We start from the raw sequence: 21,994 nt of genomic DNA on the forward strand, positions 1-21,994 counted from the left end.
GGGGAAACTTTATTGACACATTCCTGGGGTCAGATACATCACATGATCACACTGACAGAACCACAGGCACATAGACACAGGCAACAGAGCATGCACAATGTCGGCACTAGTACAGTGTATATCCACCTTTCGCAGCAATGCAGGCTGCTATTCTCCCATGGAGACGATCGTAGAGATGCTGGATGTAGTCCTGTGGAACGGCTTGCCATGCCATTTCCACCTGGCGCCTCAGTTGGACCAGCGTTCGTGCTGGACGTGCAGACCGCGTGAGACGACGCTTCATCCAGTCCCAAACATGCTCAATGGGGGACAGATCCGGAGATCTTGCTGGCCAGGGTAGTTGACTTACACCTTCTAGAGCACGTTGGGTGGCACGGGATACATGCGGACGTGCATTGTCCTGTTGGAACAGCACGTTCCCTTGCCGGTCTAGGAATGGTAGAACGATGGGTTCGATGACGGTTTGGATGTACCGTGCACTATTCAGTGTCCCCTCGACGATCACCAGTGGTGTACGGCCAGTGTAGGAGATCGCTCCCCACACCATGATGCCGGATGTTGGCCCTGTGTGCCTCGGTCGTATGCAGTCCTGATTGTGGCGCTCACCTGCACGGCGCCAAACACGCATACGACCATCATTGGCACCAAGGCAGAAGCGACTCTCATCGCTGAAGACGACACGTCTCCATTCGTCCCTCCATTCACGCCTGTCGCGACACCACTGGAGGCGGGCTGCACGATGTTGGGGCGTGAGCGGAAGACGGCCTAACGGTGTGCGGGACCGTAGCCCAGCTTCATGGAGACGGTTGCGAATGGTCCTCGCCGATACCCCAGGAGCAACAGTGTCCCTAATTTGCTGGGAAGTGGCGGTGCGGTCCCCTACGGCACTGCGTAGGATCCTACGGTCTTGGCGTGCATCCGTGCGTCGCTGCGGTCCGGTCCCAGGTCGACGGGCACGTGCACCTTCCGCCGACCACTGGCGACAACATCGATGTACTGTGGAGACCTCACGCCCCACGTGTTGAGCAATTCGGCGGTACGTCCACCCGGCCTCCCGCATGCCCACTATACGCCCTCGCTCAAAGTCCGTCAACTGCACATACGGTTCACGTCCACGCTGTCGCGGCATGCTACCAGTGTTAAAGACTGCCATGGAGCTCCGTATGCCACGGCAAACTGGCTGACACTGACGGCGGCGGTGCACAAATGCTGCGCAGCTAGCGCCATTCGACGGCCAACACCGCGGTTCCTGGTGTGTCCGCTGTGCCGTGCGTGTGATCATTGCTTGTACAGCCCTCTCGCAGTGTCCGGAGCAAGTATGGTGGGTCTGACACACCGGTGTCAATGTGTTCTTTTTTCCATTTCCAGGAGTGTATATATATATTTTCCAGCCTATATATATATATATATATATATATATATATATATATATATATATATATATATATCACCTTTCCCCCACTCCTCGTATGTCTTTTTTTATCCCACTCTCTATCCACTCCTCCTTCCTCATTTTTCTGCCTATATATATATATATATATATATATATATATATATATATATATATATATATATACTAATTCTATTGAAGTCGAAAGCAAGATAGAATTGGTAGGAAATGAGGAAGGAGGAGTGGATAGATAGAGTGTGGGATAAATGCTATTTCAATATTTGATGTATAATGTATAGCTAAAAGTAGTCCAGTTACGATTTGAATTACCAAAAAAGAAATACGAGGAGTGGGGGAAAGGTGATGGACGGAGGTAGGAGAATAGAAGGAGAATGGTCACCTTTCAGAAACAGAGTTCCTCCCTCCTACAGGGCAGTATTTGCATAACCACGTGCTAAAAATGTAAAGCTGTCCTCAACCCGAAAGGTGGTGTATATGTATGTAAATAATCTTATAGATATGTTCTGTTTTGTACTCAATGGAAAGTTCTCACCGTGATCAAAAAGGCAAGAGTTTCCTATTATTGATAAATGCCAAAATTGTTTATGAATGACAGAAAAATGTTTTATATAACTCTGACGAAGTATAGAAGCGATGTTTGATATCTTTTAGTTTGGCAGTTTCTTTTATTTTACCTTTTTGTTGAGGAAATTGCTTTTTCTAGCCTCTATGATACACCTGTATTGCTTCCTTTATTTTTACAAAATCCCTCTGTTTCATGTTACAAATCAACAGTTTTCGAATAAAAACTGAAGTAAATATTGACAATTTCCATTTTTGCTATAAATACTGTTTATTCTTAAGGATAACTATGCCGAAAAAAAATGTTCCGTAGGTTACCCGGCCCGTAAGATATCCTCATTCAGTTTCTAAACGGTTCAACGCTTCCAGTTTTTAGGGGAATTTAGTAAGTCACTTATCGGATACGTGAAGAAAGCGATCGTTGTAAGGTTACGCCTGATAATTATACAGCACACCCGACGTAAAGGTAACGCGGATATGACGTTAACTGACCAAAGATACTAGGAAAACTACCGTAGTCTGCGCTTACTTATGATAAACCATGGTAGTCTAGGGTTCTTTTACAACTCTAAAGGTGACGCATTGTCAGTACTGGAAATGTACTCCAGTGCTGAAGTACGCGAGACGATATAATTCCTGTGGGCAAAACAGCTAAATTGCACACATGCTGACCGCGAAATTCTGGCGTTATATGGACCAGATGGAATGTCGCATCCAGGTGTAGTGAAATGGAGGCAACGATTCGACCAAGGCCTCACAGACATGGATGATGCTGATCGGGAAGGAAGGCGAGCGATATCAAGCACAGGCCGTCCAAGCAATCGAGGAACTGTTTCGCAGCAATCACAGAGTAACTATCGTTTTATGGATAACAAAAACAGAATGAACCTGTCCAATATACATACACAGTATCTTGCCAGCCTTAATGCCATGACTGACAGTGTTGTAAAGTGCTTCATCGGGCAAAATGGCGGCTATGAACCATGTCGCAACCAAAATGTTCTGTTCAGATGGGCAAACTGTAATATTGTTCCTTCACAAAAATTCATTGTTATGAAATGTTTATCTCCAGCGAAAAGTTAGCGTAAGCCGATGCGTATTTCTGATTATAATACCCCTACGGCTTTGTGTATTCCGTACACGCTTAATTTGCAACAGCTGCATACCACATTGTGCTTTTTCTCGACGTTTTCAGGTGTGCTTGCTGTATCTACATCTACATCTACATCCATACTCCGCAAGCTACCTGACGGTGTGTGACTGAGGGTACCCTGAGTACCTCTATCGGTTCTCCCTTCTATTCCAGTCTCGTGGAAAGAAGGATTGTCGGTATGCTTCTGTGTGGGTTCCAATCTCTCTGATTTTATCCTCATGGTCTCTTCGCGAGATATACGTAGGAGGGAGCAATATACTGCTGGACTCTTCGGTGAAGGTATGTTCTCGAAACTTTAACAAAAGCCCGTACCTAGCTACTGAGCGTCTCTCCTGCAGAGTCTTCCACTGGAGTTCATCTATCATCTCCGTAACACTTTCGCGATTACTAAATGACCCTGTAACGAAGCGCGCTGCTCTCCCCTGGATCCTCTCTATGTCCTCTATCAACCCTATCTGGTACGGATCGCACACCGCTGAGCAGTATTCAAGCAGTGGGCGAACAAGCGTACTGTAACCTACTTCCTTTGTTTTCGGATTGCATTTCCTTAGGATTCTTCCAATGAATCTCAGTCTGGCATCTGCTTTACCGACGATCAACTTTATGTGATCATTCCATTTTAAATCACTCCTAATGCGTACTCCCAGGTAATTTATGGAATTAACTGCTTCCAGTTGCTGACCTATTTTGTAGCTAAATGATAAGGAATCTATCTTTCTATGTATTCGCAGCACATTACACTTGTCTACATTGAGATTCATTTGCCATTCCCTGCACCATGCGTCAATTCGCTACAGATCCTCCTGCATTTCAGTACAATTTTCCATTGTTACAACCTCTCGATACACCATGACATCCTTCACATTGATCGCCTGCCAGGCGAACGCAACCACGTTTAACTTCAGCAACTCATCAATTCATTATTTGCAACTTCCTGGCAGATTAAAAGTGTGCTGTACGGGGATTCGAACTCAGCACCCCTCCTTCAGCGGTCATCCAAACAAGTCTCGCGACTCGGTATCACAGCTTTACATCTGTGGAGTTTGGAAGGTAGGAAAGAGGTACTGGTGGACCTAAAGCTGTGAGGACGGATCGGGTGTCGTCCTTGGCTAGCTCAGTTGCCAAGAGCACTGACCACGGAAGCGGAGGTGCCGTGTTCGAGTCCCAGTCCAGTTTCAATCTACCAGGAAATTTCAGGCCAAATCGTTTAATCTGACACAGCACAAGTGATACCATCACTCTTGTGTGGTTGTGTTATGAGCGCGTACCCGGCTAGAACAACGCGATTTTTGTGAGCCGACGGACTGTCCGCAGACCACGTCCATAGCGAAATTCGACCCGCGTGTGGTTAGAACTGTACTTCACAGAAATTTGTGTTCAATTGGATACAGGGATTCAGCAAAGAACAAGAAATTTCACAAACAAAGAGCGTCCTGAGCACCCTGGTAATACAGTGATGGCGCATTGTTTCCCTGTTCGCTAGGCTGGTTCATGTCTATATGCCAGTTTGCGTTTTACTTATTGACTGACCCTCGTATTTTCTGGAGTTCAAAACCATTAACCATCGTAGACTGTCTAACTTCCTAGAAAAAAGTTGAAAGTTGTACTTCAGGATTCGGAGCGCAGTATGAAACTTCGTGGTAGATTAAAACTATTTGTTGGACCGACACTCCAAATGGTTCAAATGACTCTAAGCACTATGGGACTTAACATCTGAGGTCATCAGTCCCCTAGACTTAGAACTACGTAAACCTGACTAACTTAAGGACATCACATACGTCCACGCCCGAGGCAGGATTCGAACCTGCGACCGACACTCCAACTCGGGACCTTTGCCTTTCGCGGGTAAGTGCTCTACCGACTGAGATACCAAGAACGACTCATGACCGTTTCTGACAGATTTGCTTTCCCCAGTACCTCATCTCTTACCTTCCAAACTTCACAGAAGTTCTCCTGTGAAACTTGCAAGACTAGCACTGTTGAAAGAAAGGATATTGCGGAGACATGGTTATGAGACAGCCTGGAGGATGTTTCCAGAATGATATTTTCACTCTGCCGCGGAGTGTGTGCTTATGTGCTGCTTCCTGACAGATTAAAACTTGCTTTCAGGAGTGCTAATCCTTCAAGTTTCGCAGGAGAACTTCTGTGAAGTTTAGAAGGTAAGAGTCGGGGTACTGTTGAAGGTGAAGCTGTGAGGAACAGTCGTCAGTCGTGCTTGGGTAGCACAGTTGGTAGAACCCTTGCCTGCGAAAGGCAAAGGTCCAGAGTTCGAGTTTCCGTCCGGCGTACCGTTCTAATCTGCCAGGACGTTTCGTTTCAGTACACACTCCGCTGCAGAGTGAAAATCTCATTCTGGGATGTGCGTTATTATCGATTTTCGGCTCGTGGCCATTTTCATCTACAAATGTATTTGGATCCTGGTTATTAATATTTGAAACAAAGTTTCAAAACAGCGCATGCGCCGCTGCAGCGTAAAAAATTCATTCCGGGAAGTCATTACATACATCTTGACACCTTTCTAACCTTCACTAACTTTGGATGAATGACGTGAGCCGCGCATAGAAAAGAAAATTATGAGGGGCTATATTCCAGTTTATCCGTTTCAGAGGACGATACAAAATTAATTTCGGAAGAAATATTCCGGTGATCAAGTTGACGACGTAGGTTAGTGCGCTATACGTGGCTACATGAACTAATCAAAACTGTGCCGATATCAACGGCATCTCTGTGCCGGATGGAGAACTTTCCTCCTTGCCTTGTTCAGTATTCTCAACCGACGACACAGACCACCATCACAGAAGACGGTTCCCGATAATCACGACAACCGGAAGGCTTATATACGGCATCAGTGACAAATCGAGAGATCCGGTCACGTCAGTCCAATATCCAGACGCGACAGAGAAAGCAATACAAGGTAGAAATGCAGCGTCATACTGGGGAAGGAAAATACGCGCCATTGGAAAGATTCTAAGGGCAAGGAGGAATGTCTTTTCTACGAAAGAGAAAGTCCACAAGGAACTCCCAAGACTAGTCCTGTAGAGTGGGTTCTTCCATCTGGACCCTTACGCTGTGCTCGTCCAGCAAGGTATGCAGGAGAGTTTCTTTGAAGTTTGGGAAGTAGGAGAGACGTACTGGCAGATTTTGGACCAAATTGCTGAGGTCATCGGTCCCCTGGCAGAGTTGGAAGGTGTGAGGGTAGTGCATGGGTGACTCGGTTGGTAAGAGAATTTCTTGCAAAAGGCGTGGTTCCGGGTTTGCATCCCTGCCCGGCACGCAGTTTTAAGCTTCAGAAAGTTTCAAGTAGAAAATAATAGAGTTAATTTGCTACAACAGAAGTAAGAGCAACATGTTATGCGATTTCCACTCGTATCAAACTAAATGGTGTTCAAACCTACGCCCAGATTTAGGTATTTCATGGTTTCCTTGAATCGAATAAGACCGTTACCGGAACGTCTCATGCGATCGGCTACTATCGTTATACTACCCGTACTTAGATTCCGTCGCTAATGACTTACGCTCGTTTCCTTCCTGTTCCGTATTCCATTAGCTGACTAATGCTCCGTGTGGTTTAGTAAAATGGCATGGGAAGTTTCATCATCAGTCGCGATGGTTTCGAGAATGTTGATATCTGCATCTACAAATGCAAGGAGAATGATCACCTTTCAGAAACAGAGTTCGTCCCTCCCACGGGCCAACATTTGCAAAACCACGTGCGAAACATGTAAAGCTGTCCACAACACGAAAGATGGTTTGAGCAACGTAGTGTCATTTTCAAATGCAGACGTACTTTGAGGTCGCGCTTGTAATCGTGTTTAAAAATGTCTGTCTTACGTGGGAACTGAAATTTGTTGTTACAACCCAACGAGTACAAACAGTACAAAGTGTGCTGGTAGAGGCTTACCATTATCCTGTCCCCTCACCCCCCTCCCATGTTCCACAGATTCTTTAAACAATCAAACTCTCATGTAAATAACAGCTTCAAACGTTATGATTACGATACTATCTTCATGTATTAAACATTTGACGTTAAGCATGTAAAACCGTTGTGGTTAAAGACACAAAACCCTACTCATATTGATTTTATTAGTTTCGGATTATTCATCCACAGACTAATGAGAAAGTCAAAACTAACCTTGATACTATAGCCGTTTTAAGAAAAGCAAAGTTTTCAAACATTTCAATATTTATGACGCCATATGTACTGTACAATATGTCGTACAACGATATAATCTTGCAGGTATTCTCAGTGGTATACTCTGATCAGCAAGAACATCACCTACCAACTATCGGTTTAGCCTGTCCGGGTGATAGCAGCGTCACCTGGTGAGGAATTACCGCTAGTCAGACACACGTACGGTGCATGTAGTATCAGTGAGCGTGCTGTCCGTGTGTAGAATGGGGAAGGCGCGCTATCTATCTGAGTTTGACCGAGGGGCCGGACGGAGTGGCCGAGCGGTTCTAGGCGCTTCAGTGTGGAACCGCGCGACCGCTACGGTCGCAGGTTCGAATCCTGCCTCGGGCATGGATGTGTGTGATGTCTTTAGGTTAGTTAGGTTGAAGTAGTTCTAAGTTCTAGGGGACCTCAGATGTTGAGTCCCATAGTGCTCAGAGCCATTTGAACCATTTTTACCGAGGGCAGATTGTGATGGCCCGGAGCTCGGTACGAGCGTTTCGGAAACTGCACGACTTGTCGGGTGTTCGAGGAGTGCTGTAGTGAGTGTCTTCGACACGTGACGAAACCAAGGTGAAACCGCGTCCAGACGTCGTGGGGTTGGGCGCCCACCTCTCGTTACAGATGTCGGACATCATAGGCTCGGCAGACTGGTAAAACGCGACAGGCGGCGAACTGTGGCGGTACTAATATCAGACTTTAATGCTGGGAAGAGGACAACTGTGTCTGAAGACTCAGTGCACCGAACACACCTAAAGCGATCTTCTGAGACCCAACTCGCTTTATTTGTTCATGAGACCCAGAAAATATTAGATACAGGCTCCCAGGTAGATGCCATTTTCCTTGACTTCCGGAAGGCGTACGATGTAGTTCCGCACTGTCGCCTGATAAAAAAAGTTAGAGCCTACGGAATATCAGACCAGCTGTGTGGCTGGATTAAAGAGTTTTTAGCAAATAGAGAACAGCATGTTGTTCTCAATGGAGAGACGTCTACAGACGTTAAAGTAACCTCTGGCGTTCCACAGGAAAGTGTTATGGGATCATTGCTTTTCACAATATATATATATATAAATGACCTAGTAGATAGTATCGGAAGTTCCACGCCGCTTTTCGCGGACGATGCTGTAGTATACAGAGAAGTTGAAGCATTAGAAAATTGCAGCAAAATGCAGGAAGATCTGCAGCGGATAGGCACTTGGTGCAGGGAGTGGTAACTGACCCTTAACATAGACAAATGTAATGTATTGCGAATACATAGAAAGAAGGATCCTTTATTGTACGATTATATGATAGCGGAACAAACAGTGGTAGCAGTTACTTCTGTAAAATATCTGGGAGTATGCGTACGGAACGATTTGAAGTGGAATGATCATATAAAATTAATTGTCGGTAAGGCGGGTGCCAGATTGAGATTCATTGGGAGAGTCCTTATAAAATGTAGCCCATCAACAAAGGAGGTGGTTTACAAAACACTCATTCGACCTATCTTGAGTATTGCTCATCAGTGTGGGATCCGTGCCAGGTCGGGTTGATGGAGGAGGTAGAGAAGATCCAAAGAAGAGCGGCGCGTTTCGTCACAGGGTTATTTGGTAAGCGTGATAGCGTTACGGAGATGTTTAGCAAACTCAAGTGGCAGACTCTGCAAGAGAGGCGCTTTGCATCGCGGTGTAGCTTGCTGTCCAGGTTTCGAGAGGGTGCGTTTCTGGATGAGGTATCGAATATATTGCTCCCCCCTTCTTATACCTCCCGAGGATATCAGGAATGTAAAATTAGAGAGATTCGAGCGCGCACGGAGGCTTTCCGGCAGTCGTTCTTCCCGAGAACCATACGTGACTGGAACAGGAAATGGAGGTAATAACAGTGGCATGTAAAGTGCCCTCCGCCACACACCGTTGGGTCGCTTGCGGAGTATAAATGTAGAAAGATGGGCCTCCGCAGCCGACGACCCAAGTATGTGCCAATGTTAATACGACGACATAGGGAACTGCAACTGAAAGGGCACGTGACTATGGGCAATGGACGTAGGCGTAGTGGCAGAGCGTTGATGGTCTGATGAATCCCGGTACTTTCTTCCTCATGCCGAGTGCGAATCGTCCTCTTCTAGGGGAACAGCCCCTTCATACCTGTATTGCGAGACGGAGACAAGCTGGCGTTGGCTCCACTATGCTCTGAAGAACATTCGCGTGGACATCCATGGGTCCAGGGCAGCTCATGCAAGCCACCATGACGGCCAAGTAGTATAGTATACTGGCTGCAGACCACGTACACCCTTTGACCGTCGTGTTACCGACGGCAGTGCATTTTTCACAAGATAATGCGCCAAGGCCGGAAGTGTGATCGAGTACTTCTAGGAACACACTTGTTGAGTTCCAACTGATGTGCTGGCTCCCCTTCTCGCCACATCTGAACCCTATCGAACGCATCTGGGATATGATTGAACGTGGCGTCAGAGCTCATCGCACCCCTCCCCGGAATTTACGGGAATTAGGTGACTTGTGTGCGCAGATGTGGCGCCAGTTCCCTCCAGCGAGCTACCAAGGCATCATTGCTTCCATGCCACGACGCGTCGCCGCTGTCATTCGTGCCACAGATGGACATACCGGCTATTAGGTAGGTAGTGATAAAGTTCTGCCTGCTCAGTGTATGGGGATAATATCCGCCAAGTTTGTTGCGAATAGAATTAGTAGTACAGAAATAATACATTAAAACGTCGTGCCTGATGCTGAAGTGTTACTGCATGAACAACGTAAATGTTGTAACCCACAAAATTTTTCCTTTCATTATTGTGTAGGGATCTCAGGCAGAAAACGTTTTGTCAAATTTGTTGGAAATCACTAAGTGCTGTCATTCTCAAATCTACACGGTTCATAAATCAAAGTCCTACGCCGCAGTTTCTGTCTGTTGGTTCAGGCTAGTTTCAGGAACTACTAGTGCACACTGGACTCGCATTCGGGAGGACGACGGTTCAATCCCGTCTCCGGCCATCCTGATTTAGGTTTTCCGTGATTTCCCTAAATCGCTTCAGGCAAATGCCGGGATGGTTCCTTTGAAAGGGCACGGCCGATTTCCTTCCCCATCCTTCCCTCACCCGAGCTTGCGCTCCGTCTCTAATGACCTCGTTGTCGACGGGACGTTAAACACTAATCTCCTCCTCCTCCGCCTCAGGAACTACTGTAGACATTTTGAAACTGTTTTCACAGATAGGACTCATTCGCAAGGAAAATTGTGCGTATAATTAATTAACGCTACGCCAGACGATTAGTCCGGCCGTAGGTATTCTGAGATATCCGTTCGAAGACGGAGCGAGATCGCTACTACTCGATACATATAGTCTGGGTGATTTGCACGCCATGAGTTACACCGCTCGAGACATATACACAGTTTCTAGCATTTATACTGGAGTCTATTGTGTTAAAAACCTTTAACGTAAGATCATACCTTTTCATGAATAGATTATGACGGCATTTTCAATTTTTAAATTTGGTAAATAACTGTAATGATAATAAAAATTTGTTAGCACTGAAAGTCGTTAGATACAGTCAACCTGCAACTGGGAGTCGCTGACCTATTTAGCCGCTTAGTAATGTAGATGAGAAACTGGATGAATCAGTCCGCAGAGAGCTGTCCAAGTTTCTCGACAAATAATTGTTCTCATAGTAAAATTTGAGGAGACCTTGTTATATTATGTGCTGTAAGATCCATGAATAGACAGCGGTCAACTGGACCACGAAATGCTCACTTGGAAGAATACGGTGTGGGCGGTACTGGTGGACACACAGACAGCTTGTACGATGAATAATATGCGGAAGAAGTGGGTTCAAATTATTGTGAGCCGTGAGCTCGGTTCTGTGAATTTTTGTATGTCCAGCCTTCTAATTGGTTTTTTGAGGGACTTCGGTCATTCACTTGTACAATAAAATGTAACACCTACTGTTGTCATTACGATGTTTTTTGTTACATGACTATCAGTTTCGATGCTTCAGTACACCATCTTCAAACCTTAACTGATGCTGAGGGGGTTGACGCCAGTCGTATATGCAATTCATCAGTGGCCAACATCCGTGAACTGTTTTTCGCAGACTACCTTAACAACTAAGTTGGTGGTTGTTGTTTGGAGACACAACATCGTTGTTACAGGTAGTCTGTAAAAACCAGTTCACAGATGTTGGCCACTGATGAATACTGTATACGATTGGAGTTAACGCCTTCAGCGTCAGTTAAGGCCTGAAGATGATGCACTGAAGCACCGAAACTGGTTGCTATATAATAAATAACATCGTTGTGATGGCTGTAGGTGTTCCAATTTATTACACAGTCCCGTGAATCGTTTGTACTGACAATGAGACAGCGCCTACTTGTCATCACCGCTTTCGTCCAAATTTATAGTGTATGCACGACTTGGCCAGAAATAAAAGTGGCAGAAGTGAGAGCTCCAGATGACCACGCGTTGAGAAAAAAATAGCATTTCTAGATCAGATCGGGCGAGGCATGAGTCATTTATGTTAGCGCGGTCTTCAGGCTGTGATTGGCATAGCGGGAAAAGCACAGAAAGTTATATTGAAGGCAGAGTCGCTATGCACGAACTTCTTCTTCATTTTCAGTTTTACGTTACACTGCAAATAAACCGAAATAATGATGAATATATTGTATTTATTAATATTATCATAAATTGCGTGACAAGGAAAGGCAAAGGAAAATCTGTATTTGTAAATAAATTACCAGGAAGAGACCGTAAGAGGTACAAGAGAATTTCGTACCAATATATGAAATTAGATACTTTTATTATATATTTATTATGTATTTCCTTGAAAGGGTGGACAGATCATTAGAGCGACTAAGAATTAATGTAGAACACAACTTTTTATATGACATACAACTCGAAGGCTCCAAATGACATCCAAGATTACAATATATTTTATTTGTCACCAAACCACCTTGTCTTTTGTTTTCGTTCTTGGAGAGTGTGGTTGCTCTTTGATGGTCAAGCCACCGCCAAGCCGCGACGCCAAAACAAACAAGGCCCCGCCCGCTGCAAGTGAAACCATTTACTTGTCATCACACCTTGTCTTTTCTTGTATTCCACACCTCCCGTTTAATGTCTGCACGCAAGAAAACAAACACACACGCACAATGTATGTTCAAATGGTTCAAATGGCTCTGAGCACTATGGGACTCAACTGCTGAGGTCATAAGCCCCCCAGAACTTAGAACTACTTAAACCTAACTAACCTAAGGATATCACACACATCCATGCCCGAGGCAGGATTCGAACCTGCGACCGTAGCAGTCGCGCGGCTTCGGACTGAGCGCCTAGAACCGCTAGACCACCGCGGCCGGCCAATGTATGTTCCGCGACTTACTCCCTACTCAATGTTATTCTGCCGCGAACATATTCCCTCGTTCAAAACAAGGAGTGTGAAATGTCGTTTGCCTAAACGGCGTGTAACACTTCAGAACTTGATTAGGTCCTTCGTGGAGGGGCACAGTGTGACGCAGCGATTTCGAGACTAAGCCCACGGATCGTAAGAAACATGTTGTTGTTGTGGTCTTCAGTCGTGAGACTGGTTTGATGCAGCTCTCCATGCTACTCTATCCTGTGCAAGCTTCTTCATCTCCCAGTATCTACTGCAACCTACATCCTTTTGAATCTGCTTAGTGTATTCATCTCTTGGTCTCCCTCTACGATTTTTACCCTCCACGCTGCCCTCCAATACTAAATTGGTGATTCCTTGATGCCTCAGAACATGTCCTACCAACCGATCCCTTCTTCTAGTCAAGTTGTGCCACAAACTTCTCTTCTCCCCAATCCTATTCAATACTTCCTCATTAGTTATGTGGTCTACCCATCTAATCTTCAGCATTCTTCTGTAGCACCACATTTCGAAAGCTTCTATTCTCTTCTTGTCCAAACTATTTATCGTCCATGTTTCACTTCCATACATGGCTACACTCCATACAAACACTTTCACAAATGACTTCCTGACACTTAAATCTATACTCGATGTTAACAAATTTCTCTTCCTCAGAAAAGCTTTCCTTGCCACTGCCAGTCTACATTTTATATCTTCTCTACTTCGACCATCATCAGTTATTTTGCTCCCCAAATAGCAAAACTCCTTTACTACTTTAAGTGTCTCATTTCCTAATCTAATTCCCTCAGCATCACCCGACTTAATTCGACTACATTCCATTATACTCGTTTTGCTTTTGTTGATGTTCATCTTATATCCTCCTTTCAAGACACTATCCATTCCGTTCAACTGCTCTACCAAGTCCTTTGCTGTCTCTGACAGAATTACAATGTCATCGGCGAACCTCAAAGTTTTTATTTCTTCTCCATGGATTTTAATTCCTACTCCGAATTTTTCTTTTGTTTCCTTCACAGCTTGCTCAATATAATGATTGAATAACATCGGGGAGAGGCTACAACCCTGTCTCACTCCCTTCCCAACCACTACTTCCCTTTCCTGCCCCTCGACTCTTATAACTGCCATCTGGTTTCTGTACAAGTTGTAAATAGCCTTTCGCTCCCTGAATTTTACCCCTGCCACCTTCAGAATTTGAAAGAGAGTATTCCAGTCAACATTGTCGAAAGCTTTCTCTAAGTCTACAAATGCTAGAAACGTAGGTTTACCTTTCCTTAATCTAGCTTCTAAGATAAGTCGTAGCTTCAGTATTGCCTCACGTGTTCCAACATTTCTACGGAATCCAAACTGATCTTCGCCGAGGTCGGCTTCTACTTGTTTTTCAATTCGTCTGTAAAGATTTCGCGTTAGTATTTTGCAGCTGTGGCTTATTAAACTGATTTTTCGGTAATTTTCACATCTGTCAACACCTGCTTTCTTTGGGATTGGATTATTATGTTCTTCTTGAAGTCTGAGGGTATTTCGCCTGTCTCATACATCTTGTTCACCAGATGGTAGAGTTTTGTCAGGACGGGCTCTCCCAAGGCCATCAGTAGTTCTAATGGAATGTTGTCTACTCCCGGGGCCTTGTTTCGACTCAGGTCTTTCAGTGCTCTGTCAAATTCTTCTCGCAGTATCGTATCCCCCATATGGGTCACAAAACACTCTGCCTCTGAACTGTCGATCAAGACGCGATACTAGTGTAGTGTCAAGGCCTTCGACATATAAGGAACCCATTGCAGAGAAAGCGCGGGAGGCTGGCGGTATGTCCACTCGGTAAACCGGCTTTCTAGAGCACTGCAGTTACTGCAATACACCATTCTCCACATGGGTACGACGTCTCGCTTGTGTTGCAGAGACACTGCTATACGCGCTCTCTAAAAACACGTTCGGCGAGGTTGCTGGTTGGAGTAGCCGAAACGATAAAAAATCAAATGACGTTAACAGCTATTGATTGGTTTCCGGTCTCCACAAACACTACATAGCAGACAATACCATATTTAGTATGTCAACGTCTACAACAGCAGAAGCGGCGCGATGGTGGATTCCGAAAACATCGCCCATGCGAAATCCAACTCGCACTTCACCCTTACGACATTCTAAAAGACATAGATGTAAGGAGCCAAATTAGATGCAGTATTTCTTGATTTCCGAAAAGTATGCGATATAGCAGCGCTCCTTCTCATTTTAATCATAGCACGAACAAGTGGTTTCAAACGAAATTTGTGATTACACTGTGGATTCCTCTTTAGGGAAGATGCAGAATCTCGTCGTATATGGAGTCATCGATAGATGTACAAATAAGGTCAGACGTGGCCCAGGGAAGTGTGTTAGGATCCTAGCAGTCATGCTGTGCGGTATTCGGTTGGTGCATAAGTTCATGGCGTTTTCTTTTTTTTTTGGGGGGGGGGGTGTTGGTATTCGGGTGCTGTGGGTTGTTTGTCAATTGTCATTTTGTATTTGTAGTTAACTGTTTCTATTTGAGTTTACATATTGTCATTTTGTTATTTGGAGATGGTGAGTAGAGCTGTGGGCGCTAGGAAATGGGGTGCAAAGTGGAGAAATCGGTACACATTTTTGACATATTCTTCTGTTTGAGTTCAGTGCAGGGATGACAGCAGCGGAAGCAGTCAGAAACATTTGCGCCGTTTATGGGGTAATGCCATTGGTCAGAGGACTCAAAAAAAAGCACTCCGTCTTCAGGCCACGAGTGGCCTACCGGGACCATCCGACCGCCGTGTCATCCTCAGTGGAGGATGCGGATAGGAAGGGCGTGGGATCAGCACACCGCTCTCCTGGTCGTTATGATGGTATTCTTGACCTAAGTCGCTAATAGTCGGCCGAGTAGCTCCTCAATTGGCATCACGAGGCTGAGTACACACCGAAAAATGGCAACAGCGCACGGCGGCCTGGATGGTCACCCATCCAAGTGCCGGCCACGCCCGACAGTGCTTAACTTCGGTGATCTCACGGGAACCAGTGTATCCACTGCGGCAAGGCCGTTGCCCATTGGACAGAGCAGGACAAGAAAATGATTTTCCCGTTATAAGGAGAAACGTTTCGACATTAGTGACTCATCACGTTCAGGAAAACCTTTGGGGTTTGATGAAGGTCGTTTAAATTAATCTACAATGATCCAAGTCAGTGTACTCGAGATCTGACCAATGTGATGAATTGTGATCATTCTACCATTATACAACATTTGTGTGCAATGGGGAACGTTCAAACATCGGGTATAGGGGCATCGCATTCTCTTCGCCAAAATCACAAAAATCAGCTGTTAGTCATATGTGTATCTCTGCTTGCTCGTCATCAGTTGGCTCGTGGACAGCACCCACCATTCCAATTCTGTATCAGTATTGGTGCCGAGAAATTTTTCCTTATGCTAGCATAAGGAAAAGAAAGGACTGGTTCAGGCCAGAGAAAGCAGAAGAACTGTGCCCACCGACAAAACGTAATGTTATGTATCTGGTGGAACAGCGACTGTGTGGTGTGCTAAGAATTGCTTCCAACGTGCTGATGAAATTTACTGTCAACAACTGAGACCTCTTGCAGACGCAGACCAAGAACAACGTCCAAGAAAACTGCGTGGAGTGATGCTACTCCACGATAATGCCTGCCCGCATTCTGCTAGACTGACGAAAAACACGTACAGGAGTTGCGTTGCGAAGACATTCCGTTACCACCTTATTCACCTGATGTTGCACCCACAGATTTTCACCTGTTCAGCTTGCCGTCGAACAACCTTCAAGGAACTTCCTTTCCGAGCGAAGAAGCGCTCCGAACATGGCTCTAGAAGGCAAAGGTCCGGTGTTCGAGTCTCGGTCCGGCACACAGTTTTAATCTGCCAGGAAGTTTCATATCAGCGCACACTCAGCTGCAGAGTGAAAATCTCATTCTGGAAACATCCCCCGGCTGTGGCTAAGCCATGTCTCCGCAATATCCTTTCTTCCAGGAGTGCTAGTTCTGCAAGGTTCGCAGGAGAGCTTCTGTGAAGTTTGGAAGGCAGGAGACGAGATACTGGAAGAAGTAAAGCTGTGAGGACGGGGCGTGAGCTATGTTTGGTAGCTCAGATGGTAGAGCACTTGCCCGCGAAAGGCAAAGGTCCCGATTTAGAATCTCGGTCCGGCACACAGTTTTAATCTGCCAGGAAGTTTCATTGCTCTAAAAGTTTTTCGCCTCAAAGCCAAGTGATTTCTACAGCTATGAAATCGTAAAGTTACCCCTGTGTTGGCATACTGTTGTAAATAACGAAGGAGAATACATTATTGATGACTAAAGTCTGTTATGTGTATCTGTTGTGTGTATTAAACTTACGAATAAACGCTACGAACTAATGCAGCAACCCAATATACACTCCTGGAAATTGAAATAAGAACACCGTGAATTCATTGTCCCAGGAAGGGGAAACTTTATTGACACATTCCTGGGGTCAGATACATCACATGATCACACTAACAGAACCACAGGCACATAGACACAGGCAACAGAGCATGCACAATGTCGGCACTAGTACAGTGTATATCCACCTTTCGCAGCAATGCAGGCTGCTATTCTCCCATGGAGACGATCGTAGAGATGCTGGATGTAGTCCTGTGGAACGGCTTGCCATGCCATTTCCACCTGGCGCCTCAGTTGGACCAGCGTTCGTGCTGGACGTGCAGACCGCGTGAGACGACGCTTCATCCAGTCCCAAACATGCTCAATGGGGGACAGATCCGGAGATCTTGCTGGCCAGGGTAGTTGACTTACACCTTCTAGAGCACGTTGGGTGGCACGGGATACATGCGGACGTGCATTGTCCTGTTGGAACAGCAAGTTCCCTTGCCGGTCTAGGAATGGTAGAACGATGGGTTCGATGACGGTTTGGATGTAACGTGCACTGTTCAGTGTCCCCTCGACGATCACAAGTGGTGTACGGCCAGTGTAGGAGATCGCTCCCCACACCATGATGCCGGGTGTTGGCCCTGTGTGCCTCGGTCGTATGCAGTCCTGATTGTGGCGCTCACCTGCACGGCGCCAAACACGCATACGACCATCATTGGCACCAAGGCAGAAGCGACTCTCATCGCTGAAGACGACACGTCTCCATTCGTCCCTCCATTCACGCCTGTCGCGACACCACTTGAGGCGGGCTGCACGATGTTGGGGCGTGAGCGGAAGACGGCCTAACGGTGTGCGGGACCGTAGCCCAGCTTCATGGAGACGGTTGCGAATGGTCCTCGCCGATACCCCAGGAGCAACAGTGTCCCTAATTTGCTGGGAAGTGGCGGTGCGGTCCCCTACGGCACTGTGTAGGATCCTACGGTCTTGGCGTGCATCCGTGCGTCGCTGCTGTCCGGTCCCAGGTCGACGGGCACGTGCACCTTCCGCCGACCACTGGCGACAACATCGAGGTACTGTGGAGACCTCACGCTCCACGTGTTGAGCAATTCGGCGGTACGTCCACCCGGCCTCCCGCATGCCCACTATACGCCCTCGCTCAAAGTCCGTCAACTGCACATACGGTTCACGTCCACGCTGTCGCGGCATGCTACCAGTGTTAAAGACTGCGATGGAGCTCCGTATGCCACGGCAAACTGGCTGACACTGACGGCGGCGGTGCACAAATGCTGCGGAGCTAGCGCCATTCGACGGCCAACACCGCGGTTCCTGGCGTGTCCGCTGTGCCGTGCGTGTGATCATTGCTTGTACAGCCCTCTCGCAGTGTCCGGAGCAAGTATGGTGGGTCTGACACACCGGTGTCAATGTGTTCTTTTTTCCATTTCCAGGAGTGTATTACTCACCTGCCAGACAATACCAATATTACTATCAGACTGTTTCTAGATGACGCATTTATCTACAGGGTGATTCCGTGATGAAGTTAGAAACTTTCAGGCATGACGGAGAAGTATAAATATATGTCTGAGGTAAGCAACCCTGATCAGAAAACGACCTCTGATAGCGGAGTAACGTGCCGGTACAGTTGTAGCTAAGCTTGCGGGATAGGCTACTTTCAGAGATGGTAGCATGGACCAAAACAGTAAAAGAAATGTCTAGTAAAAATGGGCGTTAAACGCTTACATTAACAGTTACGGACACTTGATCAGTAGAAGAGGTATGTTTCACGGAAGCGAAGAAGGACAAATGCTCATAGTTCTTGAGGCATTCATTTTAGACAGCATATTTAGTAGGCAGTTTTTTCTTGTTCTGGTCAATAGCGCAACCACTGAACGTTGCCTACGCTATAATTTTAGTAGCAACATTACCGTTACATGTAGCAGAACGATTCTCACTTGTAGCTTTCAACTCGGTCGTTTTCGTACCGGGATACCTTACCTCAAATTTTGAAACCATCATCGTCCCTGAAAGTTTGTGACATCATCACGAAATCATCCTATATAGCGAAGTACTGTCTGAAAATAGCTGCACAAATATTCAGTCAGAACTTGATAATAGTTCAAAGTCGTGCAAAGAGTGGTAAATTCCTTTAGTATACAGAAATTTAAAACTGTGGGCTTCACAAAACGCGAAATAGTTGTATCCTGTCACTAGAGTGCCAGTAAGTCGCAATTGCAATTAGTCAACTCACACCTGTGCGTAACAATCTGTAAGGATATGAAATGCAATGATCACAAAGGCTCAGTCGTAGATGAAGCAGGTAGCAAGCTTCGGTTAACTGGCAGGATATTAGGAGAGTGCAATCAAGGAAAATGCTGACAAAACATTTGTCTGCAGGATCTACGTGAAACAGGGCTAACAGTGGATAAATTTCGTTCACAAAGAAGTGCACCACGAATTTTAGCAGATTTGTTTAACCCATAGGAAAGCATCACGGGAATTCTGACGGCAGAAGCCTGAAGATTGACGTCAACTATCTCGTGAGAGGCTACTTACGAAGTTCAAAAACCTAGAACAAGCCTGGGGCAAATAAAAGTGTCTAGAGAACAGAGTTCCAGGTAACAAACAAACACAGGAAATACAGAACTAACCTGACTGTAACAGATGTTGGAAGTGACCACCGTCCGTCTCTTGGCACCTTTGGGCCCTGGTCAGCAAGTTGCTGAAGCCGGATCGAAACTGGACTGCTGGAGTTGCTGCAGTCTGATCCGAAATGTTCTGCTGCATTTCTTGAAGACTATGAGGGTTGTTGCGATACATCTCAGACTTGAGGGCTCCCCACACAAAGTAATCGCACACTGACAGATCAGGTGATCTGGGTGGCCAGCTATGACCGCGACTAGACTGACCTCTGATAACAACTCAGTCAGGCGTGAAGGTAACATAAATGTGCTCCAAGGTTCGGCCGGCTGTATGGGCAGTTGCTGCATCCTGTAAGTGTAGGTCTTTCATTCCTCCGTTAATGCTGACACAAATGGTTTCATTGTCGTGTCCATTCGTCCGGGACACTTTTATTTGTCCGATCCGGTAGTAAGTGACGAATCTAGGAATATTCTACAATTCATTACACATCGCTCCTGTAGGGTTCACGAAGACAAGGACAAATTACAGCAGGTCTAGAGGCATTTAACCAGTCATTCCTCCAGCGCTCCGTGCGGGAATGGAACAAGAACCTACTACGTAAGAGGAGAGAGGAGGCGATTGGTGTTTAACGTCCCGTCGACAATGAGGTCATTAGAGACGGAGCACAAGCTCGGATTAGGGAAGGATGGGAAGGAAATCGGCCATGCCCTTTCAAAGGAACCTTCGACATTTGCCAGAAACGATTTATGGAAATCACGGAAAACCTAAATCAGGATGGATAGACGCGAGTTTGAACCGTTGTCCTTCCACATGCGAGTCCAATGTGCTAACCACTGCCCCACCCCTCTCGGTCAACCTGCTACGTGGCACTGTTGGAAGTACCCTCTGCATAGCACATCACAACGGTTTTCAACGTAAATGTAGAGAACTGTCACAGAAATGTTTTGTGTAAGTGATTTTCCAAATCATCATATTTACTGATTTGCTAAACGCTTGACTACTATGCTGTCGACAAGGTAAAGTAACTAGCTACCGCTAAACAATAAATAATGATCAAATTAATTCGATTTATATCGGTTTAGCTACTTCCGTCAGCCACCTCGTAGACGTAGAAATCGCGTGTATTGTATTTGCTGACACAATAAGCAGCGAATAGGGGACAGAGTGTCACTTATATGATTCGCAGTGTGGAGTGGCACTCATTACAACAAAGGCGTTTTTGGTTGCCGCTAGATCTTTTCATGAAATAATGCGAAAATATTTTGTTGATACCTACCTATATAGCGAGAAATGATCATTTTATTTAAAGAAATCAGAGCTCGCAGAGAAAGTGTTCGTTTTTTCAGTGCGCTGTTCGGAAATAGACCGGTAGAAAAATAGTCTGAAAGCGGTTGGATGAAGCCTCTGCCAAGGGCTTATCTTGGAATTGCAGAATAGCCATTAGCTGTAGGTGTTGACAGCTGAATTACTGTAGGAGAATGTATGAATACTTTTTTCAACAAGGTGCCTAAATTACTCTAGGCGAATGTGTGCGTGGTTCATTCAACCAGCCCGTGGAAAATTTCTTTCCCATCATGTCCAACTCCACTTGTGCTTCGTCTTTAACAGACTTAGTGTAGGCGGGATCTTAAACTCTAACCCTCCTTATTGTTCATTTATTTACTACGTCAAGATGTTACTGAGAGGGAATAGAGTGATAGTTTTCGACTTCCAGATGTTACTATTGTGGCTTACTCAGATAGGTTTGATGGTGGCTTTAAATATCTTCACACAATCGCGTTAGGCAGTTGTGAATCAAAATTGTTGGATGTGATGTCCGCCAGTTATGCAAAACACCGTTTTTCCTCAGTACCCAAACATGTTTCGGCACCACTGTGCCATCATCAGTGGGTTTTCGTTTTTATTTATTCTGTAATGTTAACATTTTTTGTAAAATGATTATAAAATTATGTTCATCTTTAGTTCAAACAATAGAACTTTTTTTTTTTTGTAAATACCTTTACATTTGGTGTGCATGAATTTTCTAGATCACTTGTGTGTTAATTACTACAGGTAGCTTGTCATCTGAAACCAAACGATGTTGATGAGAAAGTTTTTTGCTGGGAGTTAACCAATCTTCTAGAATGTAATTCAGTTTGTCGCGATGTCTTCGGGCCTATGTTCGTTTTTACTTCTGTTTTTGTGTGGCAAGCACTTCCATTCTCCGCATCATGCTGAGGTGGTGTGATGCACACGTAACTATAACAAGTATTTTTCACAAATAACGATCTATTGTTTGAACTAAAGATACACATAATTTTATAATCATTTAACAAAAATGTTCACATTAC

At 45.5% G+C, this 21,994-nt stretch overlaps 1 protein-coding gene and 1 pseudogene across 1 annotated transcript in view; both read right to left on the bottom strand.

Moving 5' to 3' along the window:
* Positions 1-21,994, bottom strand: part of LOC126234332 (uncharacterized) — a 126,982-nt gene that overhangs the window by 95,327 nt on the left and 9,661 nt on the right. The gene's annotated exons all lie outside the window — the stretch shown is intronic.
* LOC126238681 (5S ribosomal RNA) lies at positions 15,591-15,708 on the bottom strand (annotated as a pseudogene).

Source organism: Schistocerca nitens, chromosome 2 (assembly GCF_023898315.1).
Source record: "Schistocerca nitens isolate TAMUIC-IGC-003100 chromosome 2, iqSchNite1.1, whole genome shotgun sequence".
Classification (NCBI taxonomy): domain Eukaryota; kingdom Metazoa; phylum Arthropoda; class Insecta; order Orthoptera; family Acrididae; genus Schistocerca; species Schistocerca nitens.